The sequence below is a fragment of the Botryllus schlosseri genome, chromosome 10 (genome assembly GCF_051294905.1).
Source record: "Botryllus schlosseri isolate E-star chromosome 10, Bs_hap1, whole genome shotgun sequence".
NCBI lineage: Eukaryota > Metazoa > Chordata > Ascidiacea > Stolidobranchia > Styelidae > Botryllus > Botryllus schlosseri.
Genome location: NC_137245.1, coordinates 5,478,593 through 5,503,634, shown reverse-complemented (window position 1 = coordinate 5,503,634; position 25,042 = coordinate 5,478,593). Strand labels below are relative to the sequence as shown.

At 40.9% G+C, this 25,042-nt stretch overlaps 1 non-coding gene across 1 annotated transcript; it reads right to left on the bottom strand.

The window, feature by feature from the left end:
• Positions 1-6,306: 6,306 nt before the first annotated feature.
• LOC145449285 (U5 spliceosomal RNA) lies at positions 6,307-6,422 on the bottom strand. The gene has a single exon (XR_013918229.1). It is a non-coding gene; the product is annotated as a U5 spliceosomal RNA (small nuclear RNA).
• Positions 6,423-25,042: the final 18,620 nt, after the last annotated feature.

Below are 25,042 nucleotides of genomic sequence, written 5' to 3'. Positions count from 1 at the left end.
ATAGTGAACATGAATTATGGAAAGTCAAGTTCATTTAGTATTCTCCCGGGTATAGGAGGGATTGATATCTTGATATCGCAATAATTGGCGCATACCATACGCTTTCCCGCGAACAAAAGACGAGGTATAGCATAATGATAACGTCAAAGATATGTCTAACGCTATGATCTATACTACATACCGCCAGCCTTATAAATATTTCTGTAAGATATCACGTTGGCGATACAACGCAAAGCAGAAAAGTTGGTTGATGTTGCAACGAGCCCTCATGCCGCACGCTGTAAGCAGCTACTACGATGGCACTACACAATGATACACATTAACACCGATGTGTATATAACAGGCAAGAGTTGTCTGTAATCAATTATGATATCTTATTCATTTGACCCGGTGTGTTTCACACATGTGAATTTATACATTCGAGATATCTACTGATGATACGCGAGGGGCACAGCTGTAAATCACAATCATAAACATGTAGCAATTGCATACATCATTCAATTGTATATTGAAGTTCTGTACCTCCAAGAAGCTCTTCAAACGTAGCAATCAAACATACTAACCAGAGATCGGCAATCTTTTCAACTCTGAGGACTGGTTTCAAAATGGACCATGCTGCGCAATTGTCCCATGATGCTGCTCGTCATTTCAACGTGTCGAGAACGTATACTGAACGTACAAGACTTGGTCGAGACCGCTTACTTGATTGCTTGAAATTGACTTGAAAATTTGTTATCGAGTTACGAGTGAATCCCCATTTTTGAAATGCCGAATCAAGTCAAGTCACCTTGAAGGCTGACTCGAGTCAACCCATGAATCGAGCCGTTCCAGTAGTGGAAATGAGTGAATTGAGTGGGAGCTGATGACTAAGAACAAGGCTTCAGCGACATCTTAATCATTAAAAAGGTAATCACTCATCACACAACCTCATATAATAAGTTGCAAGTTGCAGTGAGTCCTGGTCTTTGTACACCACATGGAAGAGGTACACCTTTGAAATATTCTGGCACACCCAGTTGAGAAGTATTGGGAAAGAATAGCATGATATACCACGACGTAAATGAGATTCACTGGTTTCAACAGACAGCAATGTAATAAACGGGCTATTAAAATCGTCAACACTTTCGCATTACGATTTAACACAGGCTGCCCGACTGTCTCTGAAATTCACTGACCTTCTTCAAAACAGTAACGCAGCGGCCTCCGCGGTTTAAGCCAGGATTTATCCGGATTGACGCACGAGCTATTAATAAATTGAATAAACGTTTCAACATGCAGTCTAAATACCAGCCGGTAGGAACTTAAACCAATTAACCAACCAACCAAACAAACAAACATACCTTCTGCCACAGTTTTATTTAGCATCGAACTCTTACTACTTTCCGACTTATTAATCGGATTTGCACATGTCGAGTCTCTGTGAACATGCAACGCTAACAGTTTGCGATCCTAAACAATCGCATCAGGTCGTAATGGGGTTTTGAAGTTGCAGGCAGACAAAGTACAAAAGCTCGTAATCCGGTAATCAGTATTACAAAATCGAAAATAAGAAACAGGTACTCAGCTGGAGTCCATCCGCAGGTAGTTTACTGCAGCGTCTCCAAAGCAAGGGCGGGACGAAGGGCTTTCAATTTGCAAGTCTACAATACTCAATACTCACGCCGAGGCAATTGCTTCATGTTTTATATTTCTAGTACATTTTTCATAAAAATCTGGACTCAGTGTGCACTTTTTGCGTTTTCGGAATTGGATGTCATTGTCACCGACTTGTTCGTGATGACGACAATAGAGCGAAACCACAACACCACTGTCGGATGGTTATAGTGTGGCCTATGATCTTGGTATTTGTTGCCTTGTGGGAAGCATTTTTAACTATAGTATCAGAAGATGCGTTAAAAACGTGCTTGAAAATGCAAGCCTTTTTCAATTTAATCAGATTTAATTCGCGGGCCGTGTTTGTTAGTGCGGAGCGGATCGACAAATTCCCTGGTTCGACTCCGAAGCCGGATTCTTGAAATGGCCAATATCCGATCCAAAAAAATCCGATAATATTCACCTGCGAGTACCTATTTCTATTCAGCTATACATTAGTAGTGGATTATGCGATACGGGTCCAGGTTATAATGCAAAAAACATGGCATTAGGAACTCGTAGGCCGTTAGTGCGAATTAAAACAATCAACATGACAATAAGTTTTAAGTTCACAGGTTGGTGTTGAATAGTGATTGAAACAAAAGAAAGAAGAAATTGAAAACTCAAAGACCAAGCCCAACCATTATCTGAAGGAATTATATCAACTTGGACTTCGCAAGCGGTTCATTTCTATGGACGGTTCAATGTGACGATTAATTCCAGGGTGAAAGAGGACAAGGATGCCCTTTTCTCTGTAACGGCATTGCCACATGTACTAAATATAGGCACTCACCGACAGCATTAGATTGTGCTATTGAAGGAAAACTTAATGCCGATCGGTGTAAGAAGCGAAATAATCTTTTGACGTACTGAAATACCAGATTCTCAGTTCTTCGTTTTTGCGGAAGGTATTGGATTTTCATTTTTCATATCTTGAGAGCTTGGTTCCTTATGCAAAGTGATCAGAAAGTCGGTGTAACCTGGTTCTTTCTCGTTCGGTCAGTGATATCAGTCCACATCTGTGTGGTGAACGCAATCATTCCATATTGGTCGATAGCCTATTTCAAATTGCAGGAATTTCTTTTCTTCTCTACAGCAGCACTCCTCTTCAAACAGCACAATCTAAATGTAGGGTTGCATTTAAAACAAAAATCAATTTGAAACAAACATATTTAAAACAAGGTCCTAATTTAAAACGTGTTTTTTTTAAAAGCCATAACGTCTCGAATATTCAATTGTGACGTCATGGTGGATTGACATTACCAATTGAAAATATAGGGTAAATATAGCTCCTTTGACGAAATATCTGTACTATTAATGTTGAACCGATAATTTTGAGGGTTCCAACCATTCCATATCAATATACGCAGGCTATATCGCGTGGTATTTGTCCGTAGGCTCATACAACATGTTTTTTGGAAAGTATTTACACCATTATGGCGTAATTTTACAACTTGAAATATTTTTTAAATGGCGTTTGTTTATAACACTGTTTAAAACATGTTTTAGGCAAAGTGTTTTAAAGCACCGTTGGTTTTAAATGCAACCCTTTTTAGATGGGATTATGGTATAAAATCCTTCAGCATATATAATTTGGCTGTTTCAAATAATTGGACCTTGACATTACTTTGCAACGGAGCAGATCTTGTTGTTTCTCATGAAGTATGGCATCGAACATTGCCCTGATGCCCTTTTCTTGGATACAAATCATTTATCTCTGATATTCTTGCATAAATATGATGTGCCCCTGAGCTTCTCTGTTTGTATGTGCCTGCTGATACAAAACAAATCCAGATTAGTTACCCTCACAGGTGCGATTGAGCAAGGAAAAAATGTTCCATATTCCACTTTCATTGCCCTTGATGTTCTCGACTTTCGGTTTCTCCTCTGCATCAAGAGCTTTTGTTGCTTTCTTCGATAACACAAGCCATTTACCTGCACAACGAGACTGGAATATTGGAGGGAAAATGACTAGTCAGAAAATAAGTGTTGTGATGACTGTGGATAAATAAAATACTATTTATGACACCCCTGTTCTACACCGTCAACATATAATATCTTTTTACGAAATAGCATAATTTTACAGCAATCTCAAGATGTTTTATCAAAAGATCCTGAATTAGAACTACTTAGAATTCTCTGCTTGACGGTGACTGCAAGATAGGAGCATGAAGGCAAATTATGATAAGCCTAATAATATAAATTTATGATCAGAATTCCAATAACCCTTGCAGACGGGCGGGCCACAAAACATGTGATGTGATGATTTGGGCTATAGGCTAGAGTTACCATATTTCTGTTAAGCAAATGCCGGACACTCTTTAGCGCCCACTAGTTGATTTAGAAATGAGGAATAACACATTGTCTGTCAATATGACGTCAAACTAGCAAAGCATTGCCCATCAACTGTATACAGGACTGGATTGGAGTGGAACGTAGGTTATGAATTGCGCCATATGCAATGTGAGCTCTGGCGATTGCTACTTGCTAGGGTCTAGGGTCACGGGCCGGATGAAATCGTCTGGCGGGCCATGTATGGCCTGTCGGGATTGTGTTTAACAGCCCTGCTATACTGTTAGGTCGGTGCGGCTATCTGGTTGTGTGTTTTAACCATGTCCGAAACAACATTTTTTCAGCCCCCCTCCACCCAAAAAAGCACTAATCTTCGGCCCACCATAGGGTAATCAATGTAACTTCTGGGGCACTTACTATATGCATCTGGCTGTTTAATTATATGAATGAATTATGTCAATAATATTGATTCTTCCATATATTAGACTACTATAAAATGCACTAGCAGGTTGCACATCCGGTGATTTCCAACCTTTTATGGTCGCGAGCTCATTTTCAACTTGATGGATCATATAAGCATACTCGGATCTGATGCGCAAGCCCGATGGAATCGTCTGGCGGGCCATATGTTTGACACCCCTGCCGCAAGGCATTGGAGTATCCCATTATGCCAGTGATTCGCACTGGTCCCACTCTGTTGGGCAATACACATCTAGTTCAGGGGTCGCCAACTCAAAACGGGTCGCGGGCCACACTTCAAATTTCGTAGCGACCGCGGGCCGCATGAATTCAATTTCAATATGAAGTAGGCAACAACGTTTCAAAACTCCACGTCATTAGAACGCCGTGCTACTTAACATAGGCGATGGATATAGTGACCACAAAAAAAGTAATATTTTATAAATGAATAAAAATGAAACAAAGGATCACTGTCATCAATTTTATTTTATTTTGAACTCTGAGCTGTGCACGATACCTGAAAATGCTTCTTGGCGCTATAGCGAGATACGTTGCGAGCATTGGTGTCGTGATACCGATGCATAACCAACTGTGCCACTCGCAATTCTATAATATGAATCCGGATTATACACAGAGCAATAACTATAACTACGAATTCGATCTAAATCGAGCGAAGCGCAAACTTTTTTTCAGTTGAAAGCAGCTCCACGCCTCCTTCAGATGCCTTCATGGTACGCCCCCAGTTTCAGAACTACTGCCATATGCAGTTTTCTAAGCGTCTCGGCCTTGGCAGTGTTTGGGCCATTGCACGTCAATTTCAGCAATTCAAAATGTTTTGTTATCTTTCTTTCGAAGTCTCAAATCAGGTCGCTGGCCGTATGCGGCCCGCGGGCCGCGTGTTGATGACCCCTGATCTAGATGTCACCGAGGCCTGGTTACGATAATATGGCTTGATCATGAAACTGTATTACACATATTTGGTTTGATGTTATAATGCAGTATGTCTGACATTGGTTACGGAAAGCTCTAATTGCAGCGGGTAATATTTGGGCAGGGTCGAGGTGCGGAAAAAGCGGGGCCGTAACTGCCGCACCCCGTATTTTTTGTGTACTCATAATTTACATTTATGAATCTAACTGTATTCGCAATTCTGAGAGAACGATATATTCCTGGTATAGCTTAACGCTGTTGGAGCAGGGGTGGGCAACTATTTGCTACAATGTGCCAAATGCGAAGGAAAAATATTATGGCGAGCTGAGCCAAAAGTTTATTCTATATTCCGCGGCGTATTTATTCATTCCTATATACGTTACAAGTAGTGAATGCCATTGGTTACAGTCGCAGCTAAGTGGTGGGTATTTCGTAATGTAATGTAACAGTGGCAACAAGCAAAGTTCGAATTTACTACACGAAAGCAGTATGGCTAATATTGGAAGCTGAAATCAACATTTTTTCGAGCTGACCAATCTAAGTTTATGTGACTAGCACAATTTCGCTAAAACTTGCGAATCTGGATTTGTTTTATGTATGTAGGGAGTTGGCACAATAGTTCTATCTGCGGTAGCCTATACAAGCTAGGCGCTACTGTTTCCGTATATAATTATATCCAATCTTTTTTGCCATTACGAATTTCACATTCCATCATTTTACTTGCTACGACATACTTTGCTCTATTTACTTTATTTTGAATTACGCGTATAGGTATATTCTACGTACGCTGGGTACATAAATAAACGGGTTTCACAGTAAACCATCTTCGGCCCACTTTATACAGCGCATGGTTTTAGTTCAAGCATTCAAATGTAGGTTGCATTTTCCAAATTACAACTATCCCTCCGCGAAACTACGCTTTCGTGTAAACGACGATTCGCATATGCTGATAATTGCTATACGGAATGCCACTTCTATACATTATCATCGGGTACCCAGGCGCACCTGGGCTAGAAAAATCACAAAGACTCATTGAGCACCCCTCCCCACGGAAAACTTTAGTAAAAGGCGAAAGTTTTTTACGTGGTAATGAGGAGAGGTCAGAGCAAAGTTAAACGTTCATTAAAAAATATTTGTTTTATTCGAACTCGGATTAATAAGAATTACGGTGTGGAGCGCGTTTTACTGAATGACGAGTATGTCCTTACTATTGTTTGTGGTATTTGTCGACGACAATGGTCATTTACACCAGGCCGATGAAGTGGCGAGATGACGTATAGCGGTATAAACCACTGCTGCAGCACCAATGGGTTGCGGGTTCGAGTCTGACCGATGTAGACTCTAGAATTCTTACGTAAGTGTTGGATATCGAATTGTGATTAGGGTTGCGTTTGCATGGCCCTTATTTAAAACAGTTCTTTTAGTCGTCACGTCACGAATCATTGCTGTTACGTCACAGTTGAATGACATTGAACATTGAAAATATAGGGTGAATCTGGCTCCTTCGACGAAAAAGCTTCCGACCACCATCATTAACAGTCCAAAAATATCAGTAACCCGGACTATATCGTTTTGCAGCATTTTTGCGGTTGGCGGCCATCAGAACACCCATTCCGTACCAATGATCCATATCTACATGCTATAACTGATGAACCAACGACGGTTGCGTGGGTTCCAGCCACTCCACATGGTATACGGCGACTATATACTGGATGCAAATCGTCCTAGTCTCATACCACAAGCTTTTTCGAATTATGCAACGTTTTTCGAAAAAGACATTCTGTTTAAGACAAAGTGTTTTAACACACTATTTGTTTTGAATGCAGCCTTATTTCTGATCATCGTTGAATGAGACGTGAAACGGCGCTAACCATGCCGAACCGTCGCACCGCAATGCATTCAATTTCAAAGAGACATTCAGAAATAATGCGAAGTCTTATTTTCGGTTTTCAGACAGCCTACAGTTTTAGTCCACGCACTGGCATATAAACATAGGCTGCATTGTCAATATTCCTGTCTTAGTTTTCGCGGGCAGATCAGCGTAGAGTCACAGGCCGTATTTGACGCGCGGGCCGTAAATGATTAGCTTTATCATTGGAGGAGTGGTTCTGAACCTTTACTTACTTGGAGAACCTTTTCGTTATCCCGCATGCCTCCAACGGATCCTGAATTTACGGCTATTCACAGTAACACAAACCTACCACATTATACCGGTGCACTAAATGTACAGTGTGCATCAACAACACTGATGACAGAACAAACCAATAAAACGCGATTTTCTTGTATGAGTCGGATGCGTGTTGTGTTGAACTCCTGATAGTGGCTCAGTCAACACCTGCGGTATACGTGTGAACCCCGGTTGAGAGCCACTGCACTGTAATTACTGAAATAGTCGATTTTGTGTTTCGTAGACAATGAGAACAAGTCGACTAAAATCCATATAAGCACTCACGACTAGGACTGGGCAAAATCGAGTAGGCCTACCTGAGTGATTCGATTCTGAATCACGTAATACGCTTCGAGTCGAGTCGAGTATTCGAGTATCAGTCATGATGACATCAAAACACTATGCAATCTGTCAAAGTTCAAATATGTACCTCTTATATTACCACAAAGAATATAACGCCTGTTCTCCATCACATTAAAGATACTTTGGTATTTTTTCGACCATACCGATTTCATTGCACTTTGTGACAATGTGGTGGGACCACCATGGTTACGGAAATGTGTTATATCCATACGTTCGTAGCTTTGTTCTATATGTTTCGCATGCTGCGATACGGCCAATCAATGTTTCAATGCTTTCACAGTAGAAAATACTATCGAAACTATATCGATAAATTAACATGCAGTTGCCAGGAGCGTATAATTTCAGTGCTCGGAAATATCGTATTTTACTACCCGATTCGAATCATTAAAAATTACTATTCGATTCTGATTACAGTACTCGAATCATTGTGCCCAGCCCTACTCAGCACCCCGCAGTCGGTCTGAAGTCTGAAGAAATCGTATCAATGACCTCCACAAGGAATCTCGCATCTGCATCGTGTGGGCAATCCATAATTACATCTAGAATTATGATCAAATTTGCGATTATGATTATCAACAGCGGCTACAGACTCATCGATGAGCAGTGAGCACACGCGCAAGTACGCTTCAGTTGGGTTGCTAGAAGATTATGAGAATTTGACTACAGGAACTACAAGTGCAAGTTAAGAAACCCGATGTCTATAACCGTATATGTGCTGTTCAAAGTAGTCAGCACTGGTACTTCGGAGCAAGTAGACATAACACCACAATTTTCTACTAGACTGCATGTAGAAGTATCGATTTTTAAGACATGACAAAACCTCAAACCAGTCAACCTTCTTCGTCAAGTCTCTTAACGGCTTGCTAAGTTCCGCTAGGTTGAGGGAAAACTTTGTGATCTGATTTGCCATTCCCAGGAACCTGCGAAGTTCTGTCTTATCAGTAGGAGCAGCATAATTCACAATAGACTGCACCTTCTTGGGATCTTTGCTGATATCATCTTGGCCGATGACCTGACCAAGATATTCAAGTTCAGTTGCAGCAAAGATGCATTTCTTCTCATTTAGAGTCATGCCAGAGTATTTAAGACGGTCCAATAGAGTCTTCAGCGTCTCATCGTCCGTAGTTTGAGTACCAAATACTAGAATGTCATCCATATGGCAAATCACGTTTGGAATTCGCTGAAGGATTTCACTGATACAAGATCAGGTTGATGTCCTATAACTTAAAATTTTTTCACACGCCAGGAAAGTCGATGCAAACAGCATACGCGCTATCAAGATGCCCTTTGCCGACAACGGATGGCATCGAAGACAATGATCTTCACAAAGAAGCAGAAGCATGTGTGCGTGCTCTGGTAAGCGGGATGTCTGCTACTGACCGACGCCTGGAAGAAATAAAGGACGCTGTGAAAGAAGACAAGACACTGTCGACTGTTATGACATGCGTTGTCGGAGGATGGCCATCTTGTGGAATCTCAGAGACGTGTTAAGAGTACATGACAATCTCTTGCTAAATTGCAACAGACTCGTCATATCACCGCCGTTGCGCGATGATGTTCTGAAGCACCTTCACCAAGCGCACCTGGGAATAACCAAGACCAGACAACTTGCCGCTCAAGCTTGCTGGTGGCCGGGTTATTCAAAAGACATTGAACACGCAGCACTCAACTGCAACCGCTGTGAAAAGCATCGACGAGATCAAACTGAACCTGTGATGGGGAACGAATTTGTTCACCTTGTTTACATTGTTATTGCTGTTGTATTGTCGATGCCTTGTCACTTGTAGCCTATATAATGTCGATGTCTCTCCCACTTAAAAAGGGAGATGTGGTGTCATGATATGTTTTATTGAGCCCGGCAATGGGTTCCTGTATAGTTTTGATATCAGACATGCATGTGGTTTTCTCAGGGAATACACTTCGAGTTCGGCCTGTAAAGGTGTCTAAGTAGTAAGTCTTACAGCTAGATGCTAGGTGATAATGCTACAAGTACAGAACTTCATTATTGCAGCAGAAAGAATTTTGTCGTGACGTAATGAAAAATATTTGGCCAAATTAACGTCTTGTTTGTTGCAAAATTATAAGAAGACATCCTGAAACTATCCTTCGTCCCAGGCCAGGCAAAAGACAACAACCGCCCAATGCAGTGGTTCACAACCCTTTTGTCTTCGCGGACCTCTTTCGGACCGTCACGAATCCCCGTAGACCCCATCCCGAGTTTTAGTTCCAATTTAGGTCAATTATCGTGGAACCGCCATCTTTTTGCAAATAGCCTATTAACCCACGGGTGGTGGAAAACGGCAACAAAATTGCGTGTTATGAACTAACATCACACTATTTAATTAGGGATGGTGCGAACCCATAAAAGGTTCAGGTTCGTGTGAACTCGAACTTTTTTGAAAGGTTCTGTGTGAACGCCAACGTGAACCTTATGACGCCACGTGACGTTATATTGCTGATTCCAACCCTACATTTCAGTGAAGTGATATATTAATCTAGTCGATAGCTAGAGACAACTCAGGCCACATAATGCCACAATGCCTAAGTAAGTACATGCTGACGTTTTAAACGTCCCCAAATGTATCAACTGAAGCAAACAATGTCGACGACTGACGAGGACTTGCAAGGAAATAGACGCTTATGCTTTAACAGTCTAGGCCCGACCTGACAATGTATTCGGCGTCTGACTATTGCTACATTGATGTGGCGGAGAGTGTAAAACGGGTTTCAATACTTGCTATCGATATTACCCCAGAAACGATTTATACCATAGCCAACGCCCTAATCGCACGGATTTGGTGTTCATGATACAATAAAGATTTCAAATCAAGCTTGATTCCATAAGCCTGCTAATTTATTTTACATTGGACAACGATGTATTCTTTCTATCAAATTCACTGATTGTTTGAATGAGCATCAATCGCTGACTTCCCACATGTACTGCATTTATTTCTTGATATTGTGTTATTGCGGGTCAAGATCACTAGAGAGTCACTAAATATTGACCCACAAAAAGCTGATATTTCGAGCAAACGCTTGTAACAAAGCAAGTATAATATTTGAAATTGGCAAGGTGCACGCACGTTTAGTGTTGATTTTTTCTGCTGCCAGCGCCATGCATAGAGTTGTCCGAAGTTGAAATGCGAAGAATTTTAACCAAAGATGTAATAAAAATTATAATATATGAAAAAGGTTCACAGTGCAGAACCTACCAAGGTTCGTTTGTAAACGAGAACCTCTAAATTCTTGAGGTTCACTCACAGAACGCCAACGTGAACCTCGCGTTCACACCGTCCCAACGATTTATGTAGAAATTGGGGAGACGGCTAGACGCCTATAGACGGTATAGCGAATTTTGCAGCTGCATTTTTGAAGTAAGTCGTGAAAATCCGCGTCTTCGACTTGATATGAATGAGTGCCTATTGCAACATACATGCCACAAAATTGCGAAACCGATTTTTTAATGAACCTATAACGTCCGGACTAGTCATTTATATCTAGCAGCTCGCCCTGAAGTTGTTATGGAATAGTTTGTAAATGGATTTTTGTCAACATTTCGAAGTCAAGCTACGGACCTTCAATCAATTAATCGTCCGATTACATTTTCATCTGCCCAACACACACACACACACACAATGTGATATACAAGACACACAACGCGACGTGATGAACAGATAGGGGGATGCCGAACGACCGATCAATTGGGTCATTCACCTCGACCCAGTGTCCGATGCCACAGATGATATTTTTTTCTTCATCCTTTTATTAAAAGCCATTGCTTGCTCTTTTTCTGTATATACCGGGACATTTACTCTAGGGTTTTCATGTCGCCGTAAATGCCACACGTCGGACGAGCATCCCAGAATAAACTCTGATGGCGGGAGTCGAACCCGCACCACCGGCTTGGATGGCGCCGACGCTCACCCCTACACTATCTCACGTTACTGTTTGAGATTTTTTTTTCACAAACTCCAACAAAACATCTCTAAACAATTGGAAATTTGAAAATTAAAATGAGTTTTGCAAAGTAGGATATCTCATCTAAGACGAGCATTATGCTGAAGTGAGTCATGAAGTTTTAGCAGTAATGAAGGGAAACTTGGAGGGTTCACGGACCCTCTGAAAATGCTTCGCGGTTGAGAACCACTGATCTAATGATATACCATGACGTATTTTCAAACATCACTGAGCATTTCCACGCAACATTAGATAGCCAATAACGGAAGTCCACGGCTACCAAAAGTGATGTTCTCCTAGCTACACAATATGATGCATATCCGACGAAAGAGTGTCATCGTGCTGGGTGCTGTCGCGCAGACATCAATGCCGCAAATCCGCAATGTACGAGACTACCCTTTCAGTTGCGAGGTAATTTGTGGTCCTCTGATATGCGTCGGATCGTGAAGTCGATTTATCAACAAGGTCATGACGAAGCTCATTGCCGCAATGATGTCATTTCTGTCATATCGTACTGATAAATTGCGAAATGCTATGCTTTCGACGGGAATCTGAGCTTCAATAGTAAAATTCCGGATTGCTTGGCCTTGTCATTCGAGCATGCCCGAAGGCGTTATTTACCGGGTGTTTGATTGATGGTGTAGCTGTTGAGAATGGCCCGTGTCATCACCGATAATTTCCGGTGCATTTCTTCCTAATAACGAGAAAACAGATTCACAGGTAATATACTCGGATTTCATAATCGCAATACAAATCCAGTTTCAAATTCCTGATGCGTTACATATTATCATTTAGATTTCAAACATTTGTAAGTACATGGACATTGAAATTTAACAACATCGGGATACAGATACCAGGCGATATTATCATACTAATATATCTAGAACAGACACTATAATCGGTGCTGACTAGAATTCATTGATAAGCAACAGAAATCAGACATTAGGGCGGCAGACCGAATTCATTCCTTTTTATCAAATGATGTCAAAGGATTCCATAATATTAACTCTGAATCCATGCCTTCAATTTGAAGTGGGATGCTTCATTGTCAAAACTATGTAATATTTAAAATTACGGATGATTAGGTCGCTGTTCTAGCAACATATCTTCACAAATAACGCAATTGGTAAAACGGTCTTTTCGAAACTTCATGGCGACGATATATATTGGTATATTTCCATGATATCTTTGTTTTCATTCGTGACTTGATGTTAGCCCTGTGTGTGAATTGAGGGATTAAAATATTTTGCTGTGAGCACGGAGGATTCGACTTTGGTATTCCAGTTACATTCGCAAATACATAACACGACTTTAGGTCAAGACATTAAAAGAGTCATTAAACCGTCCCTCTGAACCAACGAAGACAATGAGAGATTTGATCAAATTAGTTTTACGCCAATTGGCATATCTTGAAAGTGCTCATTTCGTTTACAGAATTCCTGCAAGTGGCTTTGGAGGCTGGGACATATCGAATCAATATATAATAATATAGAAATGGGACCATACATATTTCCATTATTTTTTTATCGCAGTACCTTACAATGGCTGAGCCTTGGCATTTCAGCTATGTGAGTAACTAAATATCCTTCTGTCCATTATCTGTCGCAAACTCTTCACTTGGCGTCAATGTCGCGCAGGCTTTTTACTATACACAACATCGCCGCCGGACTGTTATTATTTGACATTTGAATATGTTCGACATTCCCTTCTTGATGGATTATTTACTTGAAATTATATCTTATTGAATGAAATTCTTAACTTTCGATTGAAAGTTCAGACCTTGAGTTCACGTTTAGCTGGCATTGTCATATTACATCATCGCCGAAGGCTTGCCAATCAGGCGTTGAGCACCAGCCGCAGTTTTGGCACTTTTTATACCGGATGTACGAAACATTTTCGGCGAGACGTGCCGAAACTTGTAAAGTTGACATCGACCAGAATTTTCCGTAACAGTATTCAGTAATTTACCGGTTAAGTACGCACCCGTTTAAGTTCGCATCCCAGCTAAGTACGCAAAAATTCTTCACAATTTTTGGGTTCAACTTTTTCAACAATTTATTTGTTTTAAACAGCAAGCACAATAACAGAATGTCAGGAAAACTTTTACGTCACTGCTTGAACAGGTCGTGCGAAGTCATTGATGCATATTTTGCATTTTTTGTTGCTTGGCTTCCACTGTCACCTGTCTCAGTTTTCGATGAAGCATTCAAATGAGCTTTTGAAGTTGTCAGCACCTCCTGCTTGATCTTATAAGGCAGTACACAGCAACTGATCCTCAACTTCAAGCACTTTATTATAAAGTTGTTCGAAGCCATGAAAAACGATGCTGTTTTCGACAGGTGCAGAATCGTTGCTTACGCCAGCCTCGTCGTCATTGTCAGTCTGCATCGTTTCCAACACCTCATTCATGTCACCCAAAATCGCCTGTGAATACTCTTCATTATTCTCATCATCAAAATGCATAAATCCTTCTAGCTCGTCTTTGTCAATCGTAGGCCTAATATCCATAGAGTTTAAACAGTGCAGAATCTCAGACATGTCAGACATAAAATTAACTTCCTCGTCAATGCCACCATCCAACGAAGTTAGTAGTTGAGCCTCGTTAAATTGATGAGTTTCTTACCGTAGCATTCGATACTGAATCCCATGCTTGCTTTAAATAGTGAATAACATCCAGCAAATGAGCAGGGTTTCCATAAGCAACACCTGCTGCACCTCTGGGTCTTCAAGTTCTCGTCAAGCTTGTAAAAGTCCAGAACCTCCTGAGATATAAATATTTGCACCTCTTCCTCAGTGCCGCGATGATTCCAATGTTACGCTTCCTTGTCCACTTCAGAACCTTGACCATGAAGAAGAATATTCCGCAATCCTCGACGTGCTCTGAATCGGCTAAGCCGCCGCCACGACGCCTGAATATCATCTTCTGATATCGATAATTGTTGAGCGATTTGTTTTGCTTTTGAAATGACCATTGAAGGGGGAACAGGAAGACTTGCACGGCGCATGCTATCAATCCAAAGATATAGACTATTTTCCAGCTCAGGAAACCGACCAACAGATGCTCGAAACTATTTTGTTTTTGTCTCCTCCGACATCAGAGTAGAGCACTTTCGTAAAACTTCCTGGTTTTTCAAAATCTTTCGGATAGCAGCTTCACTCACGCCATATTCTCTTGCGACACTTCTTTTACTAGGAGCGGACGGCACACACAACTTGGCGATGACTTCCTCCAATCTTTGGGGTTCACTTACACGCTTGCCTTTACCTGACATCATGCGAACGATGAAATTGCACAGTCTACCCAGTACTTGTGCTGTGCTGTACTCAGTACAGTATACTGTAACTTTTACGAATGAATGAGCATGGACAGCGCATCGTCAATAACGCAAAATTTGGGTATTGAGTACATGCATGGCTGCACAACTGTCAAGTACGCCCTACCACATAAGTTCGCACAAACTACTCAGGATCAATTTGCGTACTTAATCGGGAGATTCGTGGCGTGGGCCTACTTATATTGAGTTCCAGCGACCCTTTTTAATACCAGCCGCCGTTTCGGAACGTTCGCCGGAAATCGAGGTTAGTGTAAACGCGTTTATTAGAATATCTTGTGCCTCACGAAACCATATTTCCAAGTTTCTCCAGTTCAATTTCACTGCGATGAAGCACTTCTTCATGTTTGAGGCGATGGAAGCCTGTTACGGCACGGTTCGGACTGTTGTGTTACCGCGAGGACATCGTGGACTGCGAGCTGCGTTGCTACTATACGGCATATATGTCATATCAGTTTGAATATACCTCTACCTACTGCCGGAGGTTAATCTGTGCTCCTCATCGCCGATCCCGCTGTTAATACAGCGCCTTCAAAAGCCCAGAGGATGAGAAAGCTGAACTCAAGAAAGCTGACAGCGGAGACCGATAAAAAGTACGCAAGAAAGCGGAAATACCTCAAAAAGTCACGAACTTATGAAATTACTGTGCGGGCGCAAAAGACCAAAGTGTTGATGAGCGCCAATTGTGTTAATAGAACTAACAAACCAGTACTGACATGCTCAGATATGATGTCCGAGTGGCAAAACGGTCCGTGCATATACCCCGAGCACGGCGTTCGAGTGGGAACACCGTCCAAACACATTGTAAATTCGCGCAACTGAACCAAACCTTCACCATAAACCCGCCCCGAGCGCACCCACAATGAACGACGCATCACCAAAACGTCAAAGTTTAGTCACAGTGTTGCGAAAACACAGCAGGGCCGCTTGTGTTCATACTGGACTGGTTAGGTAAAAAAAAATCCGTAAATAAACCTGTTCACACTGGCTCGGAAATCGACGGTCACGGTCACATATAGATTGGTTTCTGTAAATAATTTCGGGAAATTTTGCTCCCGAAACATTGGTATGAAAAGGGCCTCAGTTGCTGAAGATAGTTTCTGCTTGGAATGAATGGTCTTAACCGTGCCGACAGAGCTGCAATATTATAGCGAATCTTATTCGTATATTATTATTATTATTACCAGTAAAATCGTGATAGTGGCGCTTGTCACAGTACAGGTTTTGTGCGCCACTTCTATACCGATTATTAGAAGGAATTAGCATTATCCAAATATATACAGAATCGCTCTGTATTATTGGTATACCAACGTGTACATTAAATATACGGAACTAGTTGCTGACGATTACCCCTGACGAGTGTCAGCCGAAAATATTCGGGTTCATTTCAATATAAATATACTATTTAATTGTATATTGAAGTTCTGTACCTCCAAGAAGCTCTTCAAATAATGAATATACAATTATACATGTATTAGCTATACTATACATATCGTCCTGAAGATATCACAGACTCCGTAACATTAATCATATCTTTGGATCTGTTAGAACGTCTGTTAATTCCAAATTTATGCTGTTAATTTATTCGTGTAACTATAGAGATTGTAGGATGGAGTGACGACTGATTTAAATGCCCAATTGATATTCATCCGCGACATATTTTGTTGACGGGATTTTGTAGGAACTATCTTGTTAAAATGGATATTTTTGGTATTATTGAAGATAACACTTTTAATATTTGATATTGTAATAGTATTAGTGCATATTCACACAGAAATACTCATCATAATTAAACTGCACTATTTACACTGCGCGCAATAATTTTCAACTCTCTTTAGATCAGGCCTGGGCAAAGGGCGGCCCGCGGGCCACATGCGGCCCGCTAAGCTATTCTGTGCGGCCCGCGAAAGGTTCCTTGGAAATCAAAACATTATTATTATTATTATTGATAAAAACGATGAAAAGATAGTGACGCTTTTCACATTAAAGCCTTTTGCGTCACACCATAGCATGCATATGAGAAATGCACGAACTTTTGATCCAAGAAATATTAGAATGATGAAAAAATAAATCGTCGACAGAGGCATACACAGGCATATTTGAGTGATCTGTAGGCACACATCCAATTCGGAGACATAACCACTACGAATTCAGAGATATAAACATTTAAATAAAACGCCTTGTTTCCATGACATATTGAATGACATGATCCAACATGCATTCACTAGTTAATAGGTCAACTATATTAAAAAGACTGTCATTATTAATATAGCGTTTCAGATTCGCACGTTGCCGTACATACTTCAAACAGTTCATTAGATAATGATCGACGGTTTCGGGCAACGAACATTGTTCACATAGAGGAGAATCATTGCATCCAATCTTATGCAGGTGGTGGTTGAGCCGACAATGGCCTGATCTCAACCGAAACAGAATGATTTGCTCTTTCCTCGGTGCTAAACTTGGTAACCTCTTGTAAATCGTGTCTTTGATGAGCTTGTACTGACTTCCGGCGTCTCTTGTCCTGTACAGTTGATCCCAGTTGTTTCTGCACGAGTTCCAAAGGAGCGAGTATGCATCCCCTACGGATACGAAGTCCAATTGTTGACGGGGCGGTGTTTCTGATGCTGTAGCGCTTCTTGCGAATTGGTCGGCGATTTCATTGTGCTGAATACCACAGTGTGCTGGAATCCACACAAGTGATACTGTGACCTCGCGTTGTTTCAATTGGTGTATCTTCTCGACTATCTCGGTAATGAGGAGGGGAGCTGCGAAATTGAAATTTGCTATACACGTTAATGCGCTCAAGCAATCACTGAATATTGCCACTCTACTGTGGATATTATTCAGCACCCAAGATAGGGAATCTGAAATAGCGATTAGTTCGGCTGAGAATACTGAAAAATAGGGCGGCAATGAATTTGCAGACGTAGTAATATTTGGAATATGATAAGCGTATCCACACCCTGTCTCAGTCTTGGATCCATCAGTGAAAATCTGAGTGTAGCCATGATATGCAGAGAATATATGATCTAATGATACTGATTTTCTGACATCGGGGGGATATATCTTGCGTATTGAGTGGCACAAAGAAAGGTCCACAAAATTGTCCATGGAGGAGTCGTCAAGATTTCGCTTCCACAAATCCGTAGTTGGTCAATATCAGCAACCCTGGATAGGATATTAAATGTGACGAACCGTCTATTGAGCAGGCTGTATGTTTCTTCCCTCGAGCTTTCGAGTATATCATTGGCCAGATTGTCCTGTTGCGTTTTTAGATGGTAGCGATACTTTGAGCATTTCAACGCATGTCTATTTTTCAAAGGCATGTCATTGCATTCGGCCTCTAGGACGAAATCAAAACATAAAACTTGCTTTTTGAATGATTAAAACTGGCTGAACAGGAAATTCGTTTACTTTGAAGTATGTTCAGTTCATTAATATGCGACGATAACGCTGCCTACGTACGCATGCGTAGTCCAGATTCAAACTAAAGGCAACGTGGCAAAGTAGAAATCACTCTTCCTATATAGTTTAGTTCAAACCTTCCTTGTTGCCATTGTCAAATTACGCATTATACATACGGTATGAGTTTCAATTTCTAGGTCACGCGGTCAAGGGAGAGCGAAGTTCAGAAAAACTGCAAGTTTCGCTCAACATAAAGGTTATTTAAGTTGTACAGAGTACACTGCTCGGATGGCAGTGACCAAGAAAATAAGCTTTGTACTATTACATATACATTTCAGTGCTGTGGTTCTCAAACTGGGAGACGTGAAACCATCAGAAGGGTGGCGCGAAGCTGAAGTTTATTGAAACAATTTTTCGCGCTCCGCGCGATATACCCCAGCTTATAGTTGTTGCTTTGTGTATTGTCCGACTTTATATAAGTCACAATTCTCTCATTAACAGCCATGATCTTCCATGCTATCAAACTATCTATTGGGATTACTAGAATTCCGGTTGCACTTTTCAATATTTTGTGATATCATGATAAGGGGGCTCGAAATTGTTCACTATCATAAAAAGAGGAGTGCCTGAAAAAGTTTGAGAACCACTGTTTTAAATTCATAATGGAAGAACGTGGATAGGGGTTTAAGAAAGCAAAAATGTATCATGTTTAATAAAGTTACGAATCATGACAGCAAATAGATATTTTTTTAATTAACCTTCACTTTCTCCTTACCTAATATCAACACATTCACTGAGCAGCATTTATTAGGAATGTTATTTACAAATAAAATTAAAATACGCTGGAGAATATAGCTAAAAATTTTCACTCGGCCCGCCAACGTATTTATGTTTGTCATTTGGCCCGCGGAAAAAAATAATTGCCCACCCCTGCTTTAGATCGCTCACGCTCCGCTCTGCGTAGTCGATAACCCATTGTTACAAGCACGACTATCAATCCCATATTGAATTCAGATGGTGAAAGTTGGAGAAGTTGTTGATAATAACGCATATTTGTCGATGGGAATGGGTCTGCATATAGAAGGTTGAATAGTTATACAGGAATGTCATAAAAATTGGATGTCATAATATGGGCGTATCAGTGTAGGCTGATCTTGGATACTTGTGTGAAGGACTTGCGTTTAATCTCGTGAATCTGCCATGCATTTTAACTTGCCGACGAGAAAATATAAGTCATTATTCTGAATGTTATGCTTGCACAGAAGTTTTGATTCATTTATAACCTATACTAAACGTGATAGTTATGGCCTAATAATCATGGTGGGAGGATTTGGGATCAATCGACCAGGAGGAATTTCTCAATGCTTTGAAGCAATGGATGAGTGAAGGGGAATCAGTTGCGGCGTATGGTGGCATATTCCCCACCGTGAGGGAGCTCAAGGAGCATGGGAAAGTGCATAAACTCCCTTCGCTAACTGAGCAAATTGATATCGACCAAGTAATTGACATTTTGAAGATCGCTTGCCACAATTGTCATTCTATTTCCAAGTTTGGGCCACGGCTTGAGGAATTGGATTTAAATCTTGATGTTCCACTTGTCAGCTGCTTGAATGCTGTGTTCTGTGACATTGGTACTGATGGCATATCTACTTGTGATATCAAGCCATTAATCTTGCTATACCCCAAATTTTGCTGTTAAAATTCGTAGCTGATTGAACCAAATCTGGAATACGTTTTGTGCCTCTCTGTCACTGGCAACTCTTTTCTTCGAAAACAGATCTTCATTTCTTTTTATATGAATAAACATATCAATTGGAATCGTTTGGTGCATTCGTTTCTTCATCTGAGTGAGAGATACCACGCATACTTTTATGAATATGCTACAGTACATCTTTCAGGCAATAAATTTAGCTTTGGCAGAGCTCTCATTTTGAGTTGCTTTCTGGGCTTCAGCTGAATGATATCACTATAGAAATTAAACATGGAACGGAAACGACCAATTTCGCAGCTTCGTTCCGCTTCGCTGAGGCTGGAGTGAAGAATTGTTTTGCGTAAGCGACTGTAGTATTTCTGGCAATCCAAAAGCTATCTTCCCGAGCGCAGAAATTATTGAATCTGGTCTAGATCGAAAGCTACTGTTGCACCGATTCTGAAAATATAAATTAAAATATTGATCAGGCACTGATCCACCTAGAATCTGTCCTCCAATCTGAAATAAATATCGGCATTGTTCAGAACAATCGGGTGACCGCAACACAATGGCCATAACAATCAACCGTTGCGATTCTCCGATTGTTCGAACAATGCCGATATTACTGACTTGGAGGACGGTTTCTAGGTGGATCAATGCCTGATCATTATTTTAATTCGTATTTTCGGAATCGGTGCAACAGTAGCTTTCGATCTAGACCAGATTCAATAATTTCTGCCTTCGGGAAGATAGCTTTTGGATTGCCAAAAATCCTACAGTCGCTTACGCAAAACAATTCTCCACTCCAGCCTCGGCGAAGCGGAACGAAGCTGCAAAATCGGTCGTTGCCGTTTCATGTTTTATTTCTATAATATCACACTCCTCAAAATGATTCTCGCGGACCTCGCCTCTATTGTAAATTGCTCTGTTAATTCGGTTGAAGTTGAGACAGCTGCTAGCTTACGTCTCCGTATGGAGCAACGTATTGATACGCGGGTTATTCACAAAGCTACATCCAGGGATAGCGCAGTTGTTGACCATAATTGCAGGGGCGGTTCTATTATTTTTATCTGCGTAAGACGCGAAATGTACAACGGGATATAAGTAGGGCTGGGCACAATGATTCGAGTACTCGAATCTGAATCGAGTATTAATTTTAATGATTCGAGTCGAGTACTAAAAGTCGATTTTTTCGAGTACTGAAATTATACGTTCCTCGCCACTGAAAGGTAATTTGTCAACGAGAATTATAATTCCAATACTAATTTCCACTGTGGATGCCTTGAAACCTTGATTGGACGTATCGCAGCATACGAAACATATAGTACAAGCTATTAACGTTACAGAAAATAACACATTTCCAAAATTGTGATCATCCCCCAACATTTTCACAAAGGGCAAAGAAGTCCGTATGGTTGAAAAATACCGGAGTATCTGTAATGTGACGGAATACAGGCATCATATTCTTTGTGGTAGCATAAAAAGTGCTCAGTTGATCTTTGACATGTGACATTCTGTTATGACGTCATAATGACTGATACTCGAATACTCGACTCGACTCGAAGCATATTACGTGATTCAGAATCGAATCACTCAGGTACTCGATTTTGCCCAGCCCTAGATATAAGTCAATGCGATGTTGCCTAGTGGACAGAAAGGAAGATGTCAAAACGAATAAGTACAATCTTCCAATGAAACATCCACCTCAGCCTAATGCCCGATGAAACAGTGTACGATATTGATCTTTTGGAAGTGATAATATTTTCTTTGCTCTTTTTCATTCGCTTTCCGTTTTTTCATCGGTTGCGTGTGCACAGAAAATAGTTTGGGCAGCTCTGTATCGGTATCATCGGCTTTCAATGGCCACTCAATTATTACCGCATAAAGCCCTGTCAATTATAGCATTGGCTACGAGTTTACGGGATCCAAACATATATATTCGGCCGTGGAGAACTTATCGCTGAATAAGGCATTGCGGGAATTGATTTCAGACGTGTTTTGGGTTGAGGACAGTTGTGAATATTTTTTAGTGAGAACGTATTGATGCTTCCTCGTAACAAGCAAAATTTTAAACGTCTACCTCGAATATCTGCACCCTTTTTCGACGGTCAAATTCGTCCATGTATTTCCGAAATTGCCTATACTTTTACACGTAAAATAGGACAATCGGACTTTCGCGAACGGAATTTTACCACGCAAAGTCAAGCGTGACGGATCTAAACTGAGAACAATGAGTCGTCGCTCCATCCTACAATCTCTATAGTGTAACGTAGTTCTCTTCCTAGCTGGTGAAATTACTTTCTTCTCGCAGGCTTGGTGATGATAAAGTATATGTATAACTGTACTTGTAACTTTCCAAAAACGATTCCGCTCAAGTCAACAACACGAACCCATCACAAAAAGATGCCATCGTTACCTTTCAAGCTATAGTAACCATGACTGTCTTTAGCGCCACATGACATACGTCGAAATTATATGCCTGAACAGACCGTGGCGAGATAGTGCAGTGGTATAATCCGCGGCTACAGCACCTATGGGTGCGGGTTCGAGCCCTACCGAGGTCGAATTCCGAAGTCCGACACCCAAGTGTTGGAGGTTTACCTAGGCTCCTCCTCGCCACCTCATCCGCGTCAGCGGTGTCTTACAAAAGCCTAGAGGTGGGCCGTACTATAAGTCGGCAGTTTCGGAAATAAGAAGAATATCGGCCTGGTGTAAATGACCATAGTAGTCGACCAACACCATGAATACCCCAAAACAAACAAACAAACCGTGGCTACCTTTAGCGCCACATGAAATACGTCGAAGTTATAGGCTCTAAATTCATCAACACGGTATTCTCGGTATTATTCTCCCAATTCCGGTAGATTTACATTGACATATTCATCGCATCTAAGAAGAACTCGCAGGGCTTATATTGGAGATCATAAGACCATGGTTAATTTTGCATGCTGACTTGAAGGTGACAGCTTGTCATATATATACTTTCGGACTGGTACACCCTTGGAACGCTTACACAAAACTTTTACAGCCCAGTACACGAAAAAACCGGTAACGGTACAAGGCACAGGAAATGCGTAGACTATATTATTACCACTAGACAATCCCATCGGTCATTTATTAGCAACGTTGTTTAATTTCTACAGCCAATATAGCGAGTATCTCGTAAGCGTATCAAGATCATTGAGATATTTATTGTTTTAGATCAGTGGTTCTAAACCGACAGTCAGCAGACCGCAGTGACTCTTCTGCCAGCCCGCCGGATATTTTGTTATAATATATTTTAATTGCAAAATACATGATGTTGACGGCTTGTCACTTGATAAAAGAATTGAACAGTTTATTCATATTGAAATGAACCCGAATATTTTCGGCTGACACTCGTCAGGGGTAATCGTCAGCAACTAGTAGAGAATTGGAAAGAACATTGTATATCAACAATCGTATCACAAAATATGACGTCACCAGCATGAAATTTCGTGAATGAGAGAGCGTTCAATGTACTATTTTTAGGTGGTACACGAACTCTTTTTGTTAAGCGGATAAAAGAAGTAAAACATCAAATTCAAAACTGATTTAGAACTTCTCCAGTCCTGCAATTTATAGAGGTGTGACGCAACATTATACCTGGTAACATGTTCGATTTGATTTGAAGTTCATACCGTATATCCGGTGACAACAAGTAAGCGACAACTATGAGCTGACTCCCTGAATCAAGCAGTTTACAAGATCATTCGTTAAAGCTGTTTTGTGGTTCGGCGGTTGTCGCTGTAGCAGGCGTTTGCGTGCGGCACATTGTATTCGTACTACGAATGTCGTAGTACGTCTGGTGGTAGTAGGAAATAAGCAAGGCATATCACGATTCCCGACAAGGTGTTTGATACGACTCCGAAACTCTTCACCTCTCGATATTGTCGACGAGAACAATAATATTCGAGTTATAGTGTAGTCGGTGGGTTTATCCATTGCCTTAGACGCGGGAGACTGTGATCGAGTTCCGGATATAGCGAATAGCGCGATATAGCGCGTTTATCTGCGCAAAGCCGTTTTGTTCGACTCTGCATACACACTACCGTTAAATTACATAAATACTACCATGAACACATGCTCTCTAGTTCCATGCCTGCAAGAAAGATTTCATACTTTTATCGTAATTGAATTTTGGATTTGGATCGTAATTGCATTTTGGTACACTGGTCCACTGACTACTTTTTTGAAGTTTACCGGTCCGTGAGCTATATAAGGTTGAGAAAAGCTGTTTTAGGTTTAATTTTAACAGAACGAAATCCATTCTCCCAAAGTTGTGTCGTGGTCATATTCGAGCAAGGATAGAAATCGTTTTTTGACTGAGATTCAGATATTCAGGAAACTTGAGATGCGATACCTAAATTTCAGTATAGTTTTTAAACAGCTTAAACCATTGGTTCCCAACCGGGGAGGAATTCCCCCCTTGAGGGGAATTTTGCAATTTTTAGGGAGGAATTCCACTTTGGAATTGTAACGGATTTCGCAAATTGTTCATGTCCGAACTTTAATGTAGTCAACCAGTTATATCCGAACGTATGCTCCTTATGGCTGTTTTTTGTTTCCTGAAAGTATGTTCAAATGCTATTTGAAATCTCTTTTTCACATACAAATCCCCCCCCCCCACACACACCCCTTTTTTTAACTAGTTCAGATGTGCTGCAGTTCGCAAGCAAATTCTGTAGGCCAGCGACCGCCTCTCAATCAGATATATCCTAAGCAAGCAAATGTCGTGTCGAATCTATCACAACAAGGCCTTTAGTAAAGTATATATCTTATATTTTCAAGTCA